The following is a 26,368-nucleotide window of genomic DNA, read 5'->3' on the forward strand; positions in this document are numbered from 1 at the left end:
TTAATCTATCTTTCTTTTGCAGTAACCAACATCATATGTAATCAAGAGACTGAAACCAGCATCTGAAATATTAATGTGCTGACCCCTATCACTGAAGTGATGGGATTAACTCTTCATTTTGCTGATTATAGCAGAATGTTTTTCTCTAAGTGCTAAGTAAGGTAAGCTGTGGAACATAAACTTGCACCCTCTATCCTAAACAGCTTATTTAGAAGTCAGCCCCAATGTCTTAAAAGGACCTTGTTGCAATCAAATGAGAACATCAGACTGTAGCATGTATAACTTCCTACTGGATTTTTTTAAAATGTGAAATTTGCCACATATTGGCAAATCTACCACAGAGAATCATAGTATTTGGACTAGAGGTGGCAAATCTGTGGACAATATTGGCAAAATAATTATTACGATGTAACTGAAAGCATATTGCTACAACAGATTCCCAAACATGGTGCTATTATTCACTTTTTAATAATAATACTTTTCAAGAATTCAAAATTATAGAAAGATAAGCAGGGGGAATATATGTCTGTTCTGGGGAAAGTGGTGGAAAATATTGTCAAAGATAACTTTATCAAGTGTATGGAAGAACAAGCCTTACTAAAACAAAACCAGCAAGAGTAAGCCCCATCTCACTATTCTTTAGATAGTGTCAACAAGTACAGTGGTACCTCAGGTTACATACGCTTCAGGTTACAGACTCCACTAACCCAGAAATAATACCTCAGGTTAAGAACTTTGCTTCAGGATGAGAACAGAAATTGCACTGCTGCAGTGCAGCAGCAGCGGGAGGCCCCATTAGCTAAAGTGGTGCTTCAGGTTAAGAACAGTTTCAGGTTAAGAATGGACCTCCGGAATGAATTAAGTACATAACCAGAGGGACCACTGTATATAGATAGTGGTGATCCAGCCGACGTTTTGCACTTGGACTTTTAAATAGCTCTTTACATTACCAAAGAATCCCTAGTAAGTTAAGCAGCCATGAAATCAGAGAGGTCCTCTTGTGGATTGGGAAGCAGAGAGTAGGAATAAAAAGATAGTTCTTCCAATAGAGGTATGTAGAAAGTGGAGTCACCAAAGGATTGAAACTGGGACTTGTGCTTGTTAACTTGTTCATAACTAATCTGGAGTTAGGAGTGAGCAGTCAGGTAGCAAAGTTTTGTTTTTTTAAAATAATAATATTTATTAAAATTTCAGAAGAAATACAAAAATATAAAAAAGAAAAAAAGAAGACAAAAAGATACAAAATACAGAAAAATAAAAATAAAAATAGTTAAAAACAAATCAGTCATTCCATATCCTATCTTTCATCTGCCTATTTCCCTGACTTCCTCACACCTCCCTTTTTTTGTATCCTGATTCAGTCATTGTTTCAGCAAATCCTTTCTATATTTTATCGTATAACCAATTAGTTAACTCTATACATCCTATCCATCTTTCACCATATTCTGATGTTCAATTTACCTTACTTTATTTAACCTTATCTTACCATAAAATACCTTAACCTTATCTTAGCATAAAATACCGTAAAATACCTTAAAACTTAAAAACTTAATACTTATTTATCCTTATATCATTTCTGCTAAAGCCAGACAATTTCATTCCAACATTCTCCCTAATGTTCATTAATTTTACACTAATTCCCAAAATAAAAATTTTTCTTTATAGATTCTTCCAGTTTTCATCCAACGTCCCTTCTTCCTGGTCTCGGGTTGTGTCAGTCCTTATTATCCAATTCCATCTAGTCCATCAACCTGGTAGTCTGATATCCGAGGCTCTTAAGTCTCTTCCATGCCCCTTCTGCAGATCTTTTTCTTCTTGTTTATGCTTGCACTTTTCCTTGTCTTTTGTTGGTCTCTTTCTTAGTTTCTTTCCTTTCTCCTTAGGGAGTAGGTCTCCGGGGAATTTCCATCCATACTCATGTCCATCTCCCCACGTCAAACCAGCCCATTCCCCACAGTCCCACTCCCCACAGTCATCAATATAATCCAAAAGATCTTTAACAGCATATTTTAAAATCTCTCCAAAGTTGAGATCCTCCTCAGCTCCAGATTCCTTCAAGCCTAATTCAAGTTCATTCGTCCAAAACAGCGGCTTATACTCCTGCAGGGCCTCGGGTCTCACCATTTGTGTTGCTTGAGGTAGCACCGTAGCTTCCTCCATTATTATCTGCCTTTGCATTTGCCCAGTCGAACCAGTTTCCTGGATTGGTCCCTTTATAATTTCTATGTCAATATTCCCTATTTTTCCACATTCAATAGTTGCAACAGTCATCAAATCCAACTTCTCATTCATCAAATCCACCTTCTCATGCAACTGCTCCAGCAAAGCACTTGTCTTGCAAAAAGCAAGCACCAGGACTTCTTCCAAACAAATTTTTATTCAAGGTCACAGTCTGGTCCCACGATGTTAATCTCGCAGCTGTGAAATCCCCAAGTAAACTGCAGCAACAATTTGACAAGCTCCCTCTAGAGGATACAATTTCTATTTGTGTCCATCTTTTTAAATCATGTCCAACAAAAGAAAGTTACTTTCAGTTTTCAGATATTTTGTTTCTTTAGAATGCAACAGGCAGCAGTGGAATCAATTTGTTTCTCTTTTTTCTTGCTATCTGTCAAAATGTTCCATTCACAGTCAATGAACGTCTCCGATAACTTCTGTCTCTGGCACCCTGTTCCCAGGTTTGAGACAGTGGAAACTTATTTTCCTTTACTCCCTCTCCAGCAGGCTTGAACAGTTTAATTCCCCCCCCCCTTTTCTCCTGCTTCCAAGGGGGTTTTAATGGTTATAAATGAAGGAAATTTCGACCTTTGTAAAGCGACTTTCCAGGCTATTAGCTTACAAGATTTTTGCTTCAGTCTATTTACAGAAAGCGGAAGGCGGACTTCCTGTTTTGAACCTTCCCGTTTCGGTGCCAAATTAAAATATTTCTTGATCCAATTTTCCGTTTCTACTCACGGGTACTTGTTTCGAATCCAATTGTCGACAGGAAAAAGTCAGCGCTCTCCGGCAATGGCAATGCGGCTTCCCTCCGTGAAAATAGCAGTCAGTTCGCAGCACCGCGACGATCACCCTCCTTCGCTTTGGAGCCCCAAAATGGGGTTCCCCGCGAATAGGGGAGGCGCTCCTGGTGCTCTGCCAAACCCCACGTTCCCAGGCTTCTTCCACCTGGGATTTCTAGCGGGTCCCCACCTTCGCTGCGGCGGGTAGACCCAGTTTCCACGGAGACAGTTCCTCCGGTCGGAGGAACTCCACCATTTTGCCGGTGGCGCTAACCCGGAAGTCCAGGTAGCAAAGTTTGATCATACTAAATTGTTCTGGGTGATTAAAACAAAAAGGGATTGTGAAGAGCTCCCAAAGGACCTCTCCAAATAGAGTGAATGGAAAATTCATGGAAAATGTAATTCAGTGCAAACAAGTGCAAAATGACGTATGCCAGGGGAAAATAACAACTTAATTTCACATATATAATAATGGCTCTGAACTGGCAGTGATGGACCAGGAAATAGATTTTGGGGTGGTAGTGGATTGCTCAGTGAAGATATTGACACAGTGTACAGCAGCAGTGAAAAATGTGAATTCCATGCTAAGGATCCTTAGGAAAGTAACTGAAAATATAAACTGCAAATACCACAATGTCCTTATATAAATCTATGGTGTGACTTCACTTGGGATACTATGTATAGGTCTGGGCACCTCACCTGTAAAAGAATATTGTAAAGTTGGGGAAAGGTTCAGAAAAGTGTAACCAAAAATATCAAGGGGATAGAAAAACTCCCAGGTTATACCAGAGCTGCTCAAAAGCACCAGATCAGACCCCAAATTGGATCAGGGTGCCATAGAATCTTAGAGTTGGAAGGGACCCAAGGGTATCTAGCCCAACTCCCTGCAATGCAGGAATCTCAGCTAAAGCATCCATGACAGATGGCCATCAAACCTCTGCTTAAAAATCTCCAAGGAAGGAGAGTCCACAACCTCTCGTGGGAGTCCTATTAGACAGCCCTATTAAATACATCCAGCAAAGGAGAGCTTACACCCTCCTGTGGTAGTCTGTTCAACTGTCAATTAAATTCTGCTTTTAGGATGTTTCTTATAATGTTGTGGTGAAATCTCCTCTTTTGATTCCCTTCAATTTCAACTCAATCCAGTAAATAAAAATAAAATATTCAATATAAATGATCCTGTCTGAGCCTTTTTGCTCTTCTGTACTAGAGTCAGATAAATATATAACTTTTAGGCGGCAACCCTACACACATCTGTACTGGAAGCGAGTCACATAGAGCTCAGGCATGTATAGGATTGCATATTACCCATGCCTATAAATACACACACACACGCAATTAAGACACATAAATCATTGTGTGTTGATGAAACAATTCATATTATTCACTCTTGTCACAGTGACAGACACATTTCTCATGAAAGGTTAAGGTGCTGTCGGCATAAGATTTTTTTTTTAATTATTTCCCCTTTCATTAAATATCATCTCCAAGCCCTGTGCTTCCATTTTCAGTAGAAGGTCAAAATAATGGCAGGTAAAGCATCCAGGAAAGAACGCACGGCTGCAGTTGCCACAAAATATTTATTATTATTGTGCTATTTCTGAGCTGTAGAAGCATACTATGAAAGATATCAGCATGCATATACTGTATGGGGGAAAATCTGTTATGAAAAAGTAGAATTGAAATTATCATAATTGGTGCATCTGTTAAGATAAATGTTAATTAAACCTATTTATTGTTCTTAAAATGACAGCACCTCTGCTTTCCCCTCCTCTATATATACAGGGTTTCCCCCCTGTATATATATACTGAGTTCCGTCATCCCTCTGGTGCATTCTGGGACCTCTTTGTAGTGGACCAGCAGCTGTATAGCAGCACATAGAGCTGTGTGTTGGGATGCTTCTGGCTGCATGCTGCTCGTGGCTTTGGGTCTGACGTTTTGGGGCAGTGCATCTGAGCTGACGTTGTAAGGGCCCAGTGTGCCTTTTTTCTCAGCCCAAATTGAAGGATTTCCCTTCCCCTCCAACTTGCCCCCCCCCCCCATGCGGAGGGCCAGCTTAATGCATTTTGCTGCTTGAGGTAAATGAGAAGATGTGTTTTCTAAGCATGTAATCTATCCATGCAGTTAACCAACCGAACTCGTAGCTGAATTTTACAGCATTGCTGGTGACGGAGTAGTATCCTGCACCACACTTGAAGATAGCAAGGTCTCTTAGGGGTCACAGAGCAGGCCAAATAGAACAGTCTCCTTGTCACTACTGCCCACTGCTCATCGTCTTTGGCCAGAGGTGTCTACCTCACCCTACCTAATGGTAGGGCCAGTCCCATTCATGGGGTGCACACACACACACACACACTCAAATATATATGATAATCTTCATCGTAACTTCCATTATAAAGCATTGCCAACAGATTAAAACCACATGGCAAGTGACAAAAGGAAATATTCTGCTGATTTTTTTTGTTCTCTTTTAAATTTTATTCATCCAGTCTTTCATTTATCCAAAACTGTATTCCTCCAGTCTTAATTTTCTGTCTCTATGTCAGGCTGCATTCACACAGACATTCTATTTTCCCAACATTTCCCTAACAATTAATTTGTGCATTATATTAGATCTTTCTATTGATTTTTTTTTTAAAAAAAAAACTTCCAGAAATTTAATGGAATATAGTGCAAGTTTAGCACACATTTCCATGTTTTTGATTCTGGAAATAATCCTTTTGCTTTCCTGGAAACCTGGGAAACCATGCGAGTTTTGCTTAGGCCTGGCCACAGGGTTCAAGTGTCCATATGCCTTTTTCTCTAGCTCACTGTTGCTGTCAGGCTTGTGCCAAAAGATGACCGTTGAAAAGACGGTCAGCCTCAAAGTGAACAAGCACTCTGACCTAGTCATCCTTTGCCTCACTCCTGTTCAAACCTGCAGGGTATGGAGATTCACCTTCCAGGAGCTTCTGCAAGCACCGTGCTTTTAGGGTTGGCCTTGACTCTCCCTGCCCCACCATCTTGCTGGGGATGCTCAGCAAATAGCTCTTCTCTGCTGTTGAGCAGAGGGGATTATTGTAAGGGCAGTGCTGCTGTCCCGATTTCTAACTTTCATGTCACACTGGAGGACCTACTAGTGTGAATGAAATTAAGCACAACATGGTACTGCAGTGTGAAAGGAATGTTAGAAAAGGGGACAGAAGCTCTAATCTTATAATCAGTAAAATGAACAGAATAAACCCCGCATATGAAATGCAACCTCCGCCTCTCTTTGGAACGCAAACCTTTTTAAGTAGATAGACCTCTTGAGAGTTAAAGAATAGTAAAATTACCAATAAAACACATCTATAGCACAATCCTAGCCATGTCTATTCAGAAGTAAGAAGTCCTATTTATTTGTGGGGGTTCCCCCAGTAAGCAGTGTATTGTTGGAAGTAATTAGTTCCTATTATCTTTTCTTGTGGTATATGGGATTGGAATAGCTGCCTATAATTTTATATATATCTGAGGTCCTGAAAGGAAGCTAAGAGATGCTGCAGAGGCAGATATTATACCTTATATTGTGAATCCAAGAAAACTTGCCAACCTCAGCCTAATGATTCCAAAGAGCTATAAGAATATCAAAGGCTATGATTATCACCAATTCCTTTAGTTAATAGATAGTCTTCTCTAGTAGATAGAGAGTTTTATCAGTATATTTTCAAACAAATAATTATTTACACAATTTATTCATAACATCTACTGTGAAACCTACTTCATGAATCTCAAAGGCTCTTGATGCTTTCAGAAAGGAGGTCACGACAGAACTCATGATACAATTATTTTACATGAGTCATACACAGTAAATAGTGAGAGGAATCATTAATTTAGGAGTTACATTGCAGAATTTGATTTGTTAAGTGATGACATCTTCATGCTAAGCATTTTCTCAGTTTGCTTCCGAAAACCCTGACAGGAAATTCAATAGGCTTTCAGTCTACATATAGATGACAGGTAAGACTCAGAAATCAAACGTGTTTCTTTGAATATTGATTTATTCTTCATGGGAAACGTTTACACCCTGCCCTTCAAAATAAATTTCTAGGGCAGCTGAAAACACAATGTCAAAATACAACAAAGCAATTAAAGTCCATAAAACAATATTCTAATAGCAGCCAAGTCTATAAAAGAGCCAAGCTCAAATGTTCTGATTGACTGATCTTCAAAAATCATGAGAATGTGGGGAGGAGGGGCTCCTTTGCAAGTTTACCAGAATCTGCCAAGCCTAAAAGATATAACTACTTCCACCACATAGTGATAACCATTATTGTTTATCATAAATGACTCGTATGTTATGTGGCTGAAGGACACAATGAGAGATAGAGACAGGCAGACCCTATTCCGTTCTAAATACGTCTTTTGAATCCTCTCTGTGGACCAATATTTTGGAGTTGTTTGCTTTCATTTTTCTATGAGTTTAACTGAGTGTGCCAATGTTTTCAAACTTTGAAAATATTAATCCATCTTTTAAATTTATCCTACCATCTAGCAACCAACTTTGCAAACATTTTCTTCCATGCCAGGACATGTAGAGATCCTTGCACCTTATTATTTTTGCTGCAAGGAGTTGGGGCACTAATCTGTCACGGGCAATAGAAAGGGGTTTACCTTCTATCCTTCCTATAACCACCTATGCAGAAACACCATTATAAAAAAATAGCAATTATTCCCAAATCATGCTAGGATGATGATGCAAGTTGGCAGTCGGTCCCAATAGTATTTTTCTGTGGTATACCAGCATAGCCAAGTATAAAATATATGCACCAGCAATTCCAATGCAACAGCCATTGGAGATCCATTGTATAGTTTGGCCTTTCACAACATCCATCAGTACCCAGGCCATGTGCAGGTGCAGATTTTTTTTAACCCTTTCCTCCCTTACTGTGGTCCCAATGACCATCATCATCTGCTGCTATTTGCATTTCAATAGAAGCTGCCACTGTTGTTGCTATTTGCATTCCAATAGAAGCTACCACCGATGCAAGAGGGACAGAGTAAAAAAACCACACACACACACTCCATAAACAATTACCTTTCACAAGGTGTATTTGGGTGTATTTATAAGTTAATTGTGTATTGACCAGTGCCCTGCCAAAAAATTCTCCAGGGTTTCCCTGCTCCATTACTATTTTCCATCAATTAATGAGGAAAATTATTTGCATTTGAAAATCATCATTTGGCGAGAGGTGGGGAAATGATGAAATCCTGAAGGGTCACATGAAGGATATTGGTTGAACTTACTTTGTTTGTGAGGGAGTGTTTGTGATAGTCCATTCTCTCTACAAATTATCTCAGTGGTCTGCAATCTGCAGCCTTCCCATGTGGACTTCAATTAGAGTCCAGTTAAAAACATCACAATGGAATTCCTCCAGTTGAGCATTTTTCCCCCTGCTCTGGAAACACAGACAAACAAGGAGGCTACACACCACACAGCCACCTCATTGTGGTTGCTCAAAACCCACCAACATTTAAGATATTCTCCTGTGCCCTAAGAATGAGGCAGAAAAATTCCAAAGAATTAAAAGCACAGAACTGGCAGTGACTCTTATTTGGAGTGTTTTAGTTGTTCTGTATTCTCAGACATTGGTCCTTAGCAGGGATGCCAACTTGAACAAAATAGTGTGGGCACCAGGTGAGCCCTGCCTTGCATAACCAATCACAAGAAGTGGAACACACACCATTAGAATGGCAATGTCCATCAACTGAGGGGGGGGGGCTGGCGAAGTGACTTGGTCCCTAGGAGTTGGCTCCTATGGTCCTTAGCATTTCCTGCTCCTCCTAACATTTCACTCTTTTGTTTGCCCTCTGCATCTTGATCCTGCCTGCACTTACCACAGGTAAGGATGCTGTGAAATCCGCCAACATTCTGGTTCCCAAGAGTTCTATGAATGTGAGAAGGAAAGCCATCGATGCTAGAGAAGCACAACACACCTTTGATGGTGTACCTGGTCATGGCCCTTTTGTCATTAAATGCCAGCATAGGATTTTACAATAAGACAACCGTGGCTCTTCATAGATTCTGTGGAAACAGAGCAGGACAGATGCCAAAGCTTTGACTGTGTTATTTTATTCATTTCCACTTTTCAGGGAATTATTTATCTACAGGATGAGAACAGAAGGGGAAAAAATCTCATTGATCATCTCCTGTCTGCTAGCATTAGGTGGAACATCTAAAATATTTTGCACATTTCTTCTGTAGTTTATGACACCTGTTCAGAATTGTAAGTATACAGGAGGGGTTGGTGGTAACAAGCACATCTCACTGTGTGGAGAGATACAAGTAGCAACTATAGTAAAAGCCTCATAGAAGATGGACTCAACTTTCTAAGTGGCCTTAGTGAGTCAATATCCTTCAACTTTGTCATGGCACCCTGTTTCACATGGATATCATAAAATATGGAATTCAAGGTTTGCAAAGGGTTTTAAGGTGTGCCTGATATTTTAAGACATGCAGTTTCTACTTGTGAAAGCTACAGCCTGGTTCTATGCATAATTACTCAGAAGTATTTCTCAATAATCAGTAAGACTTACTCCTGATAAGTGTAAACAGGACTGCAGTCTCAATTTGGAATAACCAACTGGGATATAAATCCCAGTAAGATTGGGCAACGCACGACTTAAAAGACTAGTACACTGACAGCATGGTCCAAAGCATGCTACCTTGGAAGTTGATCCCCATTGAGTTCAAGGGGGTTTACACAGTAGCAAGTTTACTTAGAGTTGCAGATTTAGAAACCGATGTGTGGGCATCATGGAATGATTATGACTTTATTTGCCCAGGCAGGCACATTATGGGAGCCATGAGAGCAGCAAAATAACCAGACTGTACAATGGTGATGGGGTAAAATCAGGCCAACTCTTTCTTGGCAGCAGCAGGCAGGCAAGGGTTGGCATAGCACTGGGTCCCAGGATCAGTTCATCATTCCACAAGCCCCGTGTTGATGGAATGGATCTGCTGGGTTTGGATCGCTCCAAACCTGTATGATGGGAGTCGGTCAGTGTTGAACCTTGCTGTGATGCAAGCTAAGCAAGCAAGTTCTCACTGGGGGACCAGGGTGCAGATTCCAACCAGGCAGATACCAAACCCACGCTTGGGTTTGCCGTAGTCAATTTTCCCCTCAGGTCCCTTATGGGAGTCCCCCTATACTATGTTGATCCTGACCAATGTCATTTCCACCCTCATGCAAACAACATTCTTCCACCTAACAAAGGAAAGCCATAATTTCACTGAGGGAAGAGCAGGAAAAAACCCAACCAAGTGCCAATCAGGTTAAGAGAAAAAGATTCCTTTTAGGCCCTGTCAACCAGCAACCCAAAATTGCTCAGTGAAGGCTGTCACCTGAGGGTGGGCGGTGAGGGAGGGTGGGCGGGAAGCTCTCAAAGCAAAATGGCTAATTCTAGGGGAAGCAGCCTTATATAGGCTTCCCCCTCCCTTCTGCAGCAAGGACTCATGGGACGGCTTTTTCCCATGACCCCTTCACACAGAGGAGATACTTGACAAAACCTTGCCCAGTACTTTGCTGTAATCTATGGCCCAAAGAGCCACTGGACAAAGGCGTCCCGTGCTTATTGGTCATGGAACAGGACATATCACTTAATACTCAGATGGCTTCTAAACAGTTTATAAAACATAAAAACCAATTGCAGAAACTGATAAAATGCAAAAATTTAAGTATGCCACCATTAAAATACACAATACAATAATCCCATTATAACATTAAAATATAAGTGTCCATATTTTAATATATAAGCAATAAAACAATCAAAATAAAACAGCACAGCGATTAAAATGGGAGACTTGGGTCAAAAGATCAAGGGAATGAATGTGTAAACAGGTATGTCTTCAAACGCAGGTGGAATGCCAATACAGATGGGGCCTTTGGTATTTCAGCAGGGAGTGTGTTCCTTAACACTGGTGACACCAGTGAAAAATCCCATTTCCATATCATCACAAGCCAAAGCTGATGGAGGGCACTGCACATCACTGAGGCCACCTGAGCGTCAAGTGACAGAAATGGACCCAGGAGTACCTGGATTGAGGGTGTGGACAAGGTGCTTTGATCAGTCAAGGTGACCACTTGTGTTCTGGACCTTTGTCCACCTTGACTGATAAAAACTAGCAAGGAGGGGACAGCTGGCTAGACCAGGAAGGTGATTATTGCCTCCTTGTGAGAGGGGGTGGTCCCTGCTTACTTGAAGGCGGCAGTGGTAAACCCATTCCTCAAGAAACCCTCCCTGGATTTGAACATCTAAGTCATTACTGGCCAGTTGTCACGCTCCTCTTCTTGGGCAAGGTTCTTGAATGGGTGGTAGTGGACCAGATTCAGGAGTTCTTGGAGGAAATCGATTTTCATCTAGATTCTTTTCAATGGGCCCAGTTTTGTTTATGTATCTTGTTTTTAGATTGTAAACTTCCCTATGGTCTTCAGATGAAGGATAGTATATGAATTAAATAATAATAGAACAACATCTGTGGAAAAGATGTGGAAAAGGTGGATTTTGAGGAGGAATTTGAAAGAAGTGATATCACACATGTTTTTGGAGTGGGTTTGCAACAAGTTTAATTTCTCCCAGTCTGAAGAACTACACAGTGTTTTAAAGTTTTAATATATTAATGACCAGCTGTTTTAATTGTGTGGTTTTCTTTTAACTGTTCGCCACTCTCAGAAACCCTTGGGGTTGAAGAATTATAGATTCAAATGGTTGTACATTGAAAGTTACCCCAAGGGTCATCTAGTCCAACCCTCTGCTGTGCAGAATCACAGCTAAATAACCCCTGATGGATGGCCATCTAACCCATTTTAAAACTTCCAATGAATAGTAAAATGTTTGTTCTCTATTTATTCATCTCATAAAATGTATACACCACTTGATTGTTCAAAAATCTCAAAGTGGTTTACAAAACAATAATATCAAAAAAACTTTAAAACATACACAAGTTAAAATACTGAAACAGATTTTAATCACCTCAATTTTCTAAGTATTTGGCTTATCTAAACAGGACTGTTTTTTTGGCAGGCATCAAAAAAAGCACAGTGAAGGCACCTGCTGGATCTCAATAGTAAAGGAGTTCCAAAATGTAGGCACTACACACTAAACAATTGAGTTCTTACCAATACAGAATTGGTGTTATAACTATGCATATGTGAAAGAATACAAAAAAATATACATTTGTAGTTGGCAGAAATTATCAGTTTAGCTTGACAATAAAAGATCCATCTATAGGGACAAAGTTTGGATGTGCAATGGTTGTCTCCATGAACCCATGCCCATTTAAAACAAATGAAGATTACACTATTGCTTGCCATCTCCAAAGGGGTGAGAGAGAGAGAGAGAGAGAGAGAGAGAGAGAGAGAGAGAGAGATACATGAAGGGAGTAACCATCCACACAGAAAACCTGAGATTTGGGAATATGCAGAATCAATCACTGCACACCTAAATTCAATCTGCATTCCCATTTTCAGAGTTGTGTGAGCCTTCTGTGTTTGAATAGTCATCCATAAGTGCCTTTGATGGTTTTTGCTATATAAAGAATGGGAAAAGTTGTTCAGTCACTGAAGTTTTTGTCCTAATCTAAGACTATTTACAATTTCATTCACTTACTATTTCATTCACACATGGCATTGTTTGGGCATGTATGCACCAAAAGAGCTAGATCAGAAGTGGTAAGTAATCAGAGCTACTGTTAAAGCACTTCTGAGATAGAAAAAGAAAAAATGTAAGCAAGTACAGGATAGGCAAGAAACCCATATTATCTTTTAAGAAACTCCTGAACTGAAAGTCAGTACATCTCCTATATTACTGATACTTTAACACAAATCTGAGACATGTAGGCAGGTGATGAATTTACAAATAGTACAATAAGAATGAGTTTTATGAGTGCATGCTATCAGAGATTATTGAAATTAGAAACAATAAAGAAAGATGTTAAGTGGTAAATAGTCAGTGGATTCCAATCATTCCCATCTAAACAACTGTCATCAGCTTTTATATTAACCTCAACCTGTTATTTAGTTCTTCTCATTATGCACATTATTTGACTACTTAAACTGGTTATTGGATTGTTCATACAGTAGCCCTTCAACTCCCTCAGTCAATTAAACCATTATTGTATCTGATTTGTCAGAGTCAGTGTCACTGCTAATCTCCTAAATCCACATCAGTTCCGGAGCTTTACATGTGCTTACTATCTTGCAAAAGAGGGAAGGCGTATAAGCAGGACCCCACAGAGAACAGCCACAGAGCTGAACAGCAGCTCTACTCTGCCCAAGATGGGCACAATTATACATTTTTATACCAGACCAAAAAAAAGTAATTATCAGAGAGAGAGAGAGAGAGAGAGAGAGCGCACACACACACACACACACAGTAGATCAATATTTTATTGCTGACATCAAGTTGTACAATCTGTGTGTTTCTCATTTCCTTATTCCACAACAAATGAAAATAAGTGCATACAACTTAATCTTGGAATCAGGATAATCTAAATATTAGCCTGTGCTGCTAATGCAGAAGTATACACCAGCACAAAACTATTCCGGAGCATTTTAAAAGTTTGATCTGATCTCAAATTCTCTGTCTTCCTGCACAAGTGGATAGTAGCAAAACCTTTTTTTTATACCTCTTCCCCCTTCCCCTAAATGCTAAACGTCTATACATAAAAGGGGGAGAAGTACGGTAAATTATTGATCAGGGTTACAGCTTCGTCAATCCAGTGCTAAATCTTAAAACACCCACAGGCTGGCATTGCAATTTTATATTGTAAAGTAGAATTCCAGCCAGTCAGCCAGATAAGATACACACACACACACACACACACACACACACACACACCACACACGTGCTTTTCTCCCCCTTTAAATAACACCCTTCTTTACATAACAAAGGCTGCAGCTTACATATTAAAACAGCACAACCCCCTGGATTCTAAATACGGTTCCCTTCCCCGTACAGGTTTGATCCATCATCTCTTTTTCTGAAGAAAGAGGAAGTAAAACAAAAGACTCTCTTACCACAGGAGTAGAGAGAAAGCAATTCGTTCAGCTACATCCAACAAGCTTTGTGCATGCAGGCAGCATGAGTGATTCTTGGGCCTCACACAAAAGCAAAATAATTGGCTCTCATGAAGAGATGTAAACATCCATCATAATGGCACTAGTACTGAAGCTGAAAGCTACCTCAGCTGTTCTATGTACTCTGACTGGGGGATGATGTCACAAACATCAACTGGGTGTACTCTCATTGGCTTCTGTTACCTGAAATCATATCTTAACCCTAAACTGTCAGATGCACATTTCAGTGTGGATCTCTGTTCCTTGGGAGAGGGATAGGCAGCAATCTCCCATTCTGGGAAAGACAGAGTAGCTGGCAGGTGCACATTGATTAAAAATGGGAAGGAGAATGTGTAAAAAATAAAATATATATCTATATCTATATACCCAAACTAATTTGCCTAAATTATTAAATTAGAGCCCTAGGGAACTGCATTTTCATAATCTGTTTACTAAATGGCAGTAATCATCAAAATATTGTACAGAAAGGATATTAAAGGAAAGGTTAATGAATACAGCATCTGGAGGATTCAACCATAATGGGCTTACATTGTCTCCTATTGTGCCCAGGCTTTCTGATAGATATACGCTTGGAAAAAGGGGGAGGGTGTTTATTTTGTGATGTTTTACTTTGTTGAAGCAAGCTTTGGAGTTACATTGATTATAAAGTTTTAAAAGATACATTGTGTGCCCAAATAATACATATATACTGATCTCTAAATAGGAAGTAGAAATTTGGGCATTCTGTACTCAGATAGGAATGCAAGATAATGCTTTGATTATGATAATTTATACAGAGGAGCTAAATATGTTATAATACTGGCAATCAGACAAAAATGTGATTTTAAAGCCAATTATAAATGATTTGTATTTCTCTTTTAAAACTCTCAAAAATGCAATTTTCAACTACATTTGACATAATCATTGCAATACTTTAAAAAGTTATTAAGCTACAAAAACACACACACACTTAAATATTTTCCTTCTGTTGCCAAGGTCTCCCCCATTACATTTATCTGAATGGAATAAAGCCTGTGTTGAATAAAACATACAACACTCCAATCTATTTTTGAATTCAGAGTTTCTTTTTCAAAAGCTTACAACTATCCTTATTCTCCAGGAAGAAAAACCTTGAGCTGAACACAGCAAAGGTGGAAAATATTATAGGAGTTTGGGAATTAACTTGATAAACTACTCTGCCTTTGCCTTGTGGTCCTTTCGCAAAGTTGTAAAGACTTGGGAGATTAAATTCTGGGGACTTAATAAACAGCAACTCTGTGTGGAGATCCAGACACTGGCCTATTAGTCAAAATGTACTTTAGGCCAAAGTGAAAACCTCTGCTCATTTATTTCTGCCTCAAAACATAGGAGTTCAGATGGATATGTATAGAGGGGGTGGGGAAGATCCATTGCCATGCAAAGTGACATAAGACTGAATTACAGATCAGAAAGATGAATTTGGACAATGGGAATGCCAACTTTGGGTTTTTCCATGATTAATGGTAAAGGTAAGGCCCAATAATTGCTAAGGAGATATGAGTCATGAATAAAAGAATTATTTATGAAGTAAAATCTTCTTAGGCATATAACATGTATAAATTATATTCCTCTGAAAATTTAATGCTATAAATAGCCAAGATCAAGCAGAGAGGCTCTCTGTGATAGAAATCTGACTGTATGCTTTAGGTCACTCAGCAACACCTTCTAAATTCCTAACCCTAACCCTTTATGAAAGGAGGTTTAACATCTCCTGTTTGTAAGACTTCTATACAAGGCAATGTGTTTTCTCCTTTGAGTAGCTACTCTTCCCTAAGGTTGGGTGAGTATTCAGGTCACTCCACAATTAGGAGCGAACCCCCCCCCCCATCTAATGGATCATGCTTGGATCAGGACAGAGATATATGAATTATATCACATGGCTATGAACCTTCCCAAGCATGATTTGCTACTACTTACAGATGTAAGAAGGCAAAAATTTCCATTCTATTCTGTATTCATCATATGCAATGTTGTTTCCATTCCCCTGCAGATCAACTCCCACCAAAAACTACATTCTATCCTGGTTCCCACTAAAGGAAGAACTGGAACTGAATGGAAGATTCTTCCCAAATGCTTTTATGCTCAAGTCACTGCAATACATATGCAAAAACACAGTTCAAAAGCTCAGCAGGCAATACACATCTCTACTCAAGGCATGGATAAACAAAGGCACAGCAGGTGATGTGACTACTCAAAGCAATGACACATCTCCTGAAATCCCGTTATAAAGGAATGGGGCAGGCACAGCTTAACACGGCAAAAGTTTCTGTTCCTTAGCAAGCAATCTAGTACTTACATTGTAGGCTGGATCTGAACCTGAACCTGATCCTTCTGTCCATGCCTCTCTGTTGACCCAGGTAACAGAGAAGACATCTCTGTCTCTTAAGAGGTGGAGGATGGAGGTGCAGTACCCCCTCTGAAGAGGCAGGGCTAGACCCAGTGTCCCACACCTCTGTAGGCAGAGAGGGTGGAGAAAGAAGCCCAATGGAAACATCTGAGACTGACTGGCAGCTGTGAAGAGGGAAGGAGGGGCTGGTGGCTCATGTCACTGAGACTGGCAAGGTGTGAGAGCAGATGGAGTGGTGGGCACCCACCCAGAATCCTCAGCATCAGATACCCCTGGATCAGGCAGTGACCTCTCTAGCCCGCTAGAGACATCTTCTGGGTCCTCTGCAATTCTCTCCCACTGGGCAACATCCTAACTCAGTCAGCCCATTATTTATCTCATGGTCTGATGTGGCAAAATTATGAAAGATACATGAATCGAGTAAGTTATGTTGTCAATGCACAATTCTCCATTCATTTTAATGCAAAGAAAACGCAATAGAGAATGGGGCTGGGGACATAATCAATTGCATAACATTTGCGGAATGAAAGCAACAAGGCAGTAAATACCAATTGTATTTCTGCTAAATTGATTTCCATTCCAAACCATGGGACAAATATACAAACAGTGGCAATTTCCACTTCTGTTTTCTTGGGACATTTCACACACACATATATGAATATTCATATATATATCCCTTTAATGTATGTTATGATTGTTGTGATGGACCACCATGTCCTGGGTTCAAATGCCCATTTGGCCATAAATCCCACTTGGTGACTCATTTCTCTCAGCCTGACGTAACTCACAAAGTTGTTTTGAGGATAAAAATGGGGATATATACATAATAATAAATAAAATGCATAATGATAAATTGTATGGCTATAATGATAGCTGCACCAAGCAGCTAGAAAATGATTTTAAACAGCAAAAACGTAGAAAGACAGAAAGCCTTTGGGCCACCTCCTAAATGCTTTATATTTATATTCCGTTCCCCTACATTTTGAAAGTGCATAGATTATTTTAAGCATTTGCCCTAAAAAGATCTGCATGGATATTTGACAGTGAATTTACTGGTCTACTCCTGTGCAAGAGACACAAACCAGATTAAGACAATTTGGCCCATTGCTTTCGTTAAGACCAGCATGCCAGGAGAGGAATTTGAAAGAGGTAATTGGGTATGTGCACAGGATGGCCAATCACCTGTCCTCTCCTGCCTCCCTCCCTCCAACAAAACAAACAAACAAAAAACCCTATTGACCATTTGGTTTCACGTTGCTTTCAGCTGGTTGCCAGAAAAAAATTCTTTTAAAAAAGCACACCACAATTCCTTAGGTGAAGAACCTGAGCTCTGCCCCTAGACATGCCAGAGTTGTTAAGCTTCTGTCCCTAGACCTAGGGCCAGTTTCAGCTTTTAGGGGTCTTACCTGGCCTTGGCAGTTCAAATAATTTGTGTGCAGCACCAGGCAGCTTGGTCTAGCCATCATTTGAATTGCACAGTGCCCATAGTATCACATCACTCAAGAGTATTTTTGAAAATAAACATAGCAGCTACTGCTGGGAGCTTTAAAATGGAGAGGAAGCACTCAGCTGGTATTAGCAGTGGGTCCTGCCAAGCCATTGGGACCTTGACAACTGCCCAATAATGCCAGATACTTATGTCAGCCCTGTCTGGACCTATTACCCAAACCTGTGCTGCCAGACACAACAAAAACTGTTCACCTGTGTCCATGGCTCCACTGCTGAACTGATTCTGGGCCCTGTCCCCTCAGGTGCCACTCAAAAGAACTGCAAGATCTTTCTTTGGGAAGTTGGCAACCTTGTGTATGAACACCAATGGCAATGAAAAAATGTAATCACTGATGGGGGCAGGGGAGATGAAGATCAACTCCAGGTGCCAGAAATGTGAGCCTAACACATATTGGAGATTTCCTTCTTCAAGGATGTGATTTTAACACCAGTTCTCAATACCGTGCAGTAACATGAATAAGAGGTCATCAGGAATTAAACTTTAGCAGCCTGTCCCCCCCCCCTCTCTCTCCACCTCCTCCATTCATGCAAATTGCCTTCATCAAATAGTCTTTAACTGTAAGCAGTCTTGAATCTCATCAGGGAAAAATGCAGGGTATAAATAAATACATAATAATAATAAAAGGAGGCTGGTCTGCTAAGGGCTACTACAAAATAGCCCTCCCAAGGAGAATAGCAAGCCTAATAATAATAATAATAATAACCCAAATCTCAAATCCAGGTACTCTTTCCTGCCCCACAAACATTTTATAATTCTATTTGAATTTTGAGAAGTGCTGCAAACATTTCTGTCAATCTACTGTTCTCTGACCAACCTGGTCTCTGGAGACAATCCTAATAGAGAAATATAGCTATGGAAAAGATTCCTTTCTCACGCATCTCTAAACAGAAAAACCATGCAGCTTATCAGACTACCGGAAAGCCAGCCCAACATGAAAGGCTCCTCCTTGAACCTTCTTGCCTTAAGTCTCCACCCCTTGTCCCCATATTTGGCCACCTTTGGTCAATGATGTGAGCAATGCATGGCACAAAGGAAACTAAAATAAAAAGGCCATGGGGGGGGGGGGAGTTACAGCTTTAAATCACAAGCTTATACATCTTCTTGGCATTAACAGAAATGACAATTTATGAACAACACAATGGAAATATTGATGGTTATAGAAAGAACTGGCTGGAACAAAGCTTAATGAAGCAGACATCTCATGATCATAATCAATGCAGTGAGGAATCAACACAGCAAGTTTACATGGCCAACAAGGGAATTAGCAGCATTTCAGTTGCCTGAATTGAAGGGAACAAATGAAAATAATAATAAAAATAATGGGCTGCCAAAGCTCTATGTCTCCTCTATGCTGTAACTGCATACTAAAATTCAGAAATAGCTGCTAGCTATTTTCTTCAATTGACCGCTTGAGTGAAAAGCAAATGTAGAAACACTTAAAGTAGTTCAGAAAATTTTTAGCTCTATTATCTCAGGTTTTTTGGGTTTTTTTATGTTATAAAAATCAGAAGAACCTGATATATTGTATTAAACAAAATACAGTGCACATTCCTATTATACTTGTATAATGGGAAAGAGTTTTTTTGTTGTTCTTTTTTCAGATTAGGTTGTGCTGATGTGAGTCTACACAGTAACATAGTATATAAGAAAATCAAATGATTCCTTCTCCCTTTCCTTGCCTGTGGCCAAATACACTACTTCTGCCTGGATAAAACATATAAAGAAGTAATGTATCAAAATACAGGAAATGGTTTACAATGTAATGGTATGGAAACATGGGCCATGATGCAATTAACACACACACACAAACAATTAAGCACTTGATTTCAAAGGGAAACTTAAGCAAGTGCTTAAAACTAACCCATTGAAATCAATAGGGCTTAAGTTGCAATGTAAAATGTATTTACTCGGGAGCAAGCCCCTCTGAACACAGGGCTTGCTTCTGAGTAATCATGCAGAAATTTTTTTCTACCAAGTGTGTTGGTGTATTATGCCCTCAGTTTTTTAGGAGTGAATATGTCACAGGAGTTGAAACAATTTCTTTGCCTGACCCTTTATTCAGGTATACCAGTTTAACGACCAAAGCAATCCACAATAAAAGGATCTGGTTTGCACTGATTAAATGAAAAGGTTTGTTGCATCCTAAGTCAAGTGCAATTGCAAACATAATCATATCATGTTTCAGCAGTCACCAAATGGCTCCTTATCTGCTCATTCACAAGATGGCACCTCTATTGACATGCTCATCCTGACCATTTAAAAACAAAACTGGATAATTTCAAAAAAGTTATTTAAAAGGATATGATTTCATATAGATGCCTTTGTAGGCTCTTTTATATGTTATGATCATATAAAGCTGCAGGGCTGTGAGGGCACAAGTCACTGAAATAAATGGATCAGATGTGCAGTCAGAAAATGTACACATTGTCTCTTCAAATGTCAATGGCAGCCCTCTCCAGTTCCCATCAGTCCTAGCCAGCATGGTCAACTGTCAGGGATGCACGTTTTCCTAACTTGGTTTGTGCAAATTAAATGCATCCCACTAGCCACAAACTTGGACCTCTCAGATAACTTTGCCCACATCTTTTTTTTTCTGGATTCCCAGGCACAAAGCAAAAGCCGGGTGCTTATTGAACTCATATGGCAGCTCATGAGATGCTATGCCTCTACAGACAGAGGCAACATGGTTCAGAATATCAGTTTCTGGGAACCACGGGAGGCAAGAATGCTGCTGTGCTTAGGTCTTGTTTGCACACTTCACATGAGCATCTATTAGGCCCAATGCCTCATGAATATGGTGGCAAATATCATTGTAGCCTTGGAAATTTAACTTTAGCATGGCTTGCCATCAGCACTTTTCAGCAGGTTTCTGCACTGAGACCACAGCAGAGTCTCCTTTAACTTGGTTTCTTTTAAAGCATCTAATCTTTTTAAAAAGTCATTACTATTAAAAGTCTGCCTTCTTGAAATTAGCATTTTCTTTCATTCTTTATATTTATGTGGCTGCAGTGTTTGATCCTATCAGAGAACTAGACTTCCCCGTTTCTAATTTGATTTCCCCTGCAGCAAGTCTTATTAATTTCTTCTATATAATATACTGAACGACCCCGTGACTTTTTTCTCTCTCTAATGCATTTTGTGCTGTCTTCTTCAAAATATTCCAGCAGCTTTCACAGTTCAATGCTAGTACATTTTATTCTGGAATCTCCTTGTCATTTTACTGCTCAATGGGCAACAGGAAGGACTATTTGAGGAGGGGGCTGCCAGTCAAAATAGACAATACTGGTATAGATTTACAAATAGTCTTTATGGCATAAGGCCTTTGTTCCTAGTACATCAATAAGGTGCCGTCTCTATTGTATGTTTTTAGCACATCAAAAATATTTACCTGGAAAAAGTCTGTGAAATTTCACACCACTGTGTTTTACATTATGATTATGTTTTACTAGGGACCTGCCCTGTTCACATTGCTCACCAATCTCACCTGCCCCTTACCCCCGGCCAACCTACTCCTCCCTTTACACCTCACCCAAACCTGCCGTTCTCTCACAGTTGCTTCAAGCCCCAGAGCTCCTTCAAGCCGCCTTCCCCTCATGGCAGGCTCATCTTATGTTCTTCCATTCTTATGCTTTTTAGAAGTGTACTTTATGGGTTTTATTGTCTGCTATACGTTGAGCCTATAGCACAGGGGTGAGGACTCTCAGGCTGAGTTGGAGTGGATGAATGTGGCCTACTAGGCCTCTTTAGCCAATCCTTGGGAATTTCTGAGGGCACACCCATCTCTAGTCCTGCTCCATGTCCTTCTCAAATGACTGAAATATGTCCTTTAACTGTGATAATGGCTCTTGGTTGCCTTGATGGAATATGGAGAGATGTGGGGGGGGGGCTTTGGTTTTCGCATGGTGAAATGTATCCTACTGTAGAAAGGTAAGAGTCACATCCATTGCTCTGCTCACTTTTGCCTCTGACCCAAACCAAAACTTCCAGAAGTTTGCTTGAAAGGGAATACAGCCCTCAAACTGAAAAGGTTTCCCTATCTCTGATATAGAGAAAATATGCTATTGGGTGACTAATAAACACAGTGCTTTTGCAGATCAGCTGTTCCTGTTAGATAACTGCTTGGGGGCAACCACACCTTCCAAAACGGATTTGAAAGATTGAGGCAAATTGTAGGCACAGAGAGTCTAATTTGTAAGCAAGCATAGTATCTGAGACTGAACAAAGCCAATATGAAAATTTCTACTCCTTTTTACTATGGAATCTTCTTGAAGCCTATAGGATCTTCTGAAGTATATGGAATGCAACCAGTAATAGTATGTGCACTTAATTACTACACCTATCTAGTCTGAATAATTTAGGTACAATGTGTTTTGCATGCTGTGACTGCTCTAATTGGTCACAGACATTGCTTATGCTCCCAAGCTCTTTCATGCAATCCTTTTCACTCTACATGCATTATTCAGCATCTGGTGGCAATAGTTGAAAGTCACTCATTATGCAAAAAAGATAGCAAACCCCAAATTTGGAAGGATTAAGCCGGAAACAGTTCCATGCTTTCTATGTAAAATAATCAAACGGGTCTCTGGTCACCCATCAAAACAGGATTCCTTCCCTTCCCTGCCCTGCACACTTCTGATTACAGATCACTTGCATCCACCGACAAATTGTAAGTCCTATTAGCAACGTCATTCTTTGCCTAAGGGTTCTTTTGGTGCCAAAATGGTTTGCAGAAATACAATAAAAATTAAGGGGGACCTAAATGGAAGTCAGGGGCACTCAAAATACCTCATTGAGGACTGAGCATGCTCAGAGGACATAGAAAGTTGACTGGCTGTTGGAGGGAGAGCAAAATGGAAAACCAGGAAACGTCCTGGATGAGGGCAAAGTTGGCTTACTGGAAAACTGAATAGGAGCACTGCACAGTATAATGTTCATTTTAGCCCCTGCTCAGCTAAAACATTTGAAGAATTTAAGAGGAATAAAAAATAGTATTGTTAAAGCCAATTTTATCTGGGCACATGTTTATAAAATTACCCTGTGTTTCTTCTAAAGCCTTCACCTTTCCTCTGTCATCATGATCTAGGTTCCAGAGGCAATGTAAGAGCAGAGGAAAAGAAAAAAGCTTCCCATGGTTGTTAGGAAGCTGAGGGGAGCCATTTTATTAGGCAGAGTGAGGTGGCTGCCTCAAGAAACGGGTACTGGGAGCAGGGACAGAGCAGTGGTGAGTTGTGGCCTACCCTCAATGATCTGCCCTCAGATTTGGTGGAGGTTGCTGTCCGGTTGATAGTGCTGAAGTAACAGTCAATTTCCACCCTGGGTAGGAACTAGGAGAATTCATTTTCCTCAAGCCAGCCCTAGTAAGAAGAGATGTCAAAGCTTGTTGTTGACAATAACTATGGGTTTATATGCCAGCTAACAGTGAAGAGGGGGGTGTACCAAGGTGTAGAAACAGACATGGATAAGCTGTGGTTCTTCATATATTGTTGGACTACAACTCCCATCAACCCCCACCAGCATAGCCAATGGACAGGGAAGATGGGATCTGTAGTCTAAACATCTGGAGGGCCACAGCATAGCCACTTTAAGAACTCTTCAAAAGTGGTTTACCTGGAAGAGCGGATTCACGTGACAAATGTCTGCCAGCAACTGACACTTCCATTTGCACTTAGCAGTTCTAATGTGTTCTAGCTGTCCACCTCATCTGGAAAGCCAAACATGCTGAATGCTGCAAAATTGACTTTATTTTGTCAGAAACAAAGAGAGAGATGAGTTTTCCAGTGAAAATAGGCCACCTCTTCCCCATTCTGCGGAATGCATTGATGTTGATCGTTATTTTTTTGTTCCTTACTAAAAAATGAACAACAAAATGTTTTATAGCTGCGATTCTAAATGGATCACCCAGAAATAATAACATAGCCAAGAGCAGCTGACATACGTATGTATGATATCACTGAATTAATTGTAGTTTATATTGTCTGTGTTTGTTGCTGCGGTTTTTTGTGTGTGTGGGTTTTATTTATATTTTTCCAAAGTCTGCTGTTCCATTCTATTTGACCTTAATTAGTATAATTGATAATAGCTTTAGAACTGCATGCCATTTTAATCATGTAGTTACATCTTTCCTGACAGAAGAAAAATGAAGAAGCAGCTGGGACCCATCTATTAATAGTTAGGCAACAGAAAGGTAGAGCAGCAAAGCTCTTCTTTGTGGAGAGATTTGGTCTTCTACAGGATAAGTAATGAACAACTAGTGTATTTTAAAGAGGGACACAGCAATCTCTCCAAGGATATGAAGAACAACAGGAGTGAAGATCAATGTACAGTGGGAATTTGGTATCATTAGAAAGGTGTGTGGCTAGAAATTGGGACACCAAATCGGGAAGATAATTCACGCCATGACATTTTCATACCCCTCAGACTCAATGCATTGCACACACAGCAACTCGACAATTTTTAAGGTTTTGGAGAACCACAGGGATCAACCAACACATAATATTCAAAATCACATTCTTTCCTACAGTGATTTTTATACCGAAGCCCATAATTTATGCTTAACAAAGGAAGATATTTTAGCAAGGTGCCTCTGTATAATTGAAAAAGAAAGAAAGAAAGCTATCAGCCGCATTTCTGGGTAGGGATTTATATGGAGAAATGAGTCTTTTGGTCTGTGATTCAGAGAAAGCCTGGCCCTAGGTGGGAGAAATAAAGTGGGAGAATTTCAGAGCAGGGAACAAAAACGCCCCATTTGACTGTCCAGCATTTTCTTTAAGTGTTATCTTCTTGAAGGTTTCTCCGTTGACGCTAAAAGTTGCTCTCCCTGGGTTTCCAAGGATGTGGATCTTTTGCAACAAAGAGAACCTCTTGCTCACCAGGTGGGTTTTATCCATCTCTGACTGATCTAGCAAAAAGAATAGTCTGCCCATGGCACTTTTTCTCACACCATACTGGGAGAAAGAAAGATGTCCGTGTAAGTGCCAATTACAGATGAAATATTATGTCCCCCTGTGTTTCTCTATGACAGGATAGCTGAGGAGCCTGGTGCTTTCTGTCTTGTTTTTAGAAGTAACTGATCTAATTCATATGAAACAATATTTCTTAACCTGTGCTCTCAAATAAAGCCTGATCACATACTTACTATCTATCATCTATCTATCTATCTATCTATCTATCTATCTATCTATCTATCTATATGAAAAGACACTGTACCAAAAACCAATTGCTGCATTTTCTTTTTGCTGTGCTTTTTGGGGGGTAGAGACTGGGAGCGATTTGATTCCTGATGCATGAGTTGAGACGACATCAATCATAGCCCTGGTCACACTGTGAAATATGGAGATGATTCAGGTACTTGATGTGAACATTCTGTTACGATATTGAAGCAATGCTGCTGCAAAGTCCTAGCATGAAAAGTAAACATGATGGGAATGTTGGGTCTGTCCGTGGGAAACAGAGGGACAGTCAATTCACAGTGCGAAGCACTGGAATTAGCTCAGAGTGTAATATGAGCTCTTCCGTTTATTCCTGTCCTGGAAGTACAGAATGTGTTTGTCACTACACTGCTGGAGTTTGAAGAGAGCAGTCATGTTTTTTGTAACGCTGCAAAGACAGAAATAAAGGCATGTAAATACATTTCTGTCTATCTCTTTCCCCTGCCTGGGGGGGCAGGAAAGAGGGGGCGTGTTCTTCCCACGTTTCAGAAGAATCGCCAATCGAGACCTTGCCTGCGCTTGCTGGGGAATGCAGCCAGGGAGGTCAACAGGGAATCAAGCCGGGTGCCTGGGATTGTTGCCAGTTTCTGCTGATATGGGCTTGAATTTCCCGACACATTCACCTCCATCCCTGCAAAGCCCTTGGTCACAGCTTTGGTATTCTGTAGAAATGACGGCAAGGAATTAGGAAGGGAAATGGCCAGGATGCAAGTGAAGGAAAGATCACCAATAGTCTGACCATCACCTCCTCTCAGTGCCATCTGGCAAAACTTGTTCTTTTGGGAGTTGAGGGGTGGAGTTTGATTGTTTTCACACCATTGCTGCAATTTAGCCTTCTTGGGATGCCTTCAAAATCACATTATTTCATATGTTCACAAGGTATCTTGAGGATAAAATAACTCCCACCTGCTGTGACTTGGATATTATGTTTGGAGGGCAACCTATGAAGGTGCCCAGATATTATTCTGCCCTATATTTATAAATAAGTAATTGGACATGCCTATGCTCAACTCCTGTCCTTCTTGGGTCATATCACTGAGAAGGAAGAGTCTGACTGGCTGGGCTCAGGTAGTGATAAATGGGAAAGAGAGAGAGAGTACTTAGTCTCCTATATAAGCACTACTATGGCCAGTAAGACCATGTGAGGTGGGGCAGAATTTCAGAAGCACGCTCACAAAACCAGCATCATTGC

The 26,368-nt window shown here is 40.2% G+C and overlaps 1 protein-coding gene across 5 annotated transcripts in view; it reads right to left on the reverse strand.

Annotated features, from left to right (window-relative positions):
- Window positions 1-26,368, reverse strand: part of MGAT4C (MGAT4 family member C) — a 320,040-nt gene that overhangs the window by 111,761 nt on the left and 181,911 nt on the right. For 2 of the 5 annotated variants that reach the window (XM_083573465.1, XM_083573466.1), the window contains exon 1: window positions 14,034-14,206. The exons of the other annotated variants lie outside the window; for them this stretch is intronic. The gene's annotated coding sequence lies outside the window, so the exon portion shown is untranslated. Of the gene's footprint in view, window positions 1-14,033; window positions 14,207-26,368 lie in introns of those variants that run through there. 5 annotated transcript variants of the gene reach the window in all.

This window comes from Podarcis filfolensis (assembly GCF_964270895.1).
Source record: "Podarcis filfolensis genome assembly, chromosome: 10".
Taxonomy (NCBI): Eukaryota; Metazoa; Chordata; class Lepidosauria; order Squamata; family Lacertidae; genus Podarcis; species Podarcis filfolensis.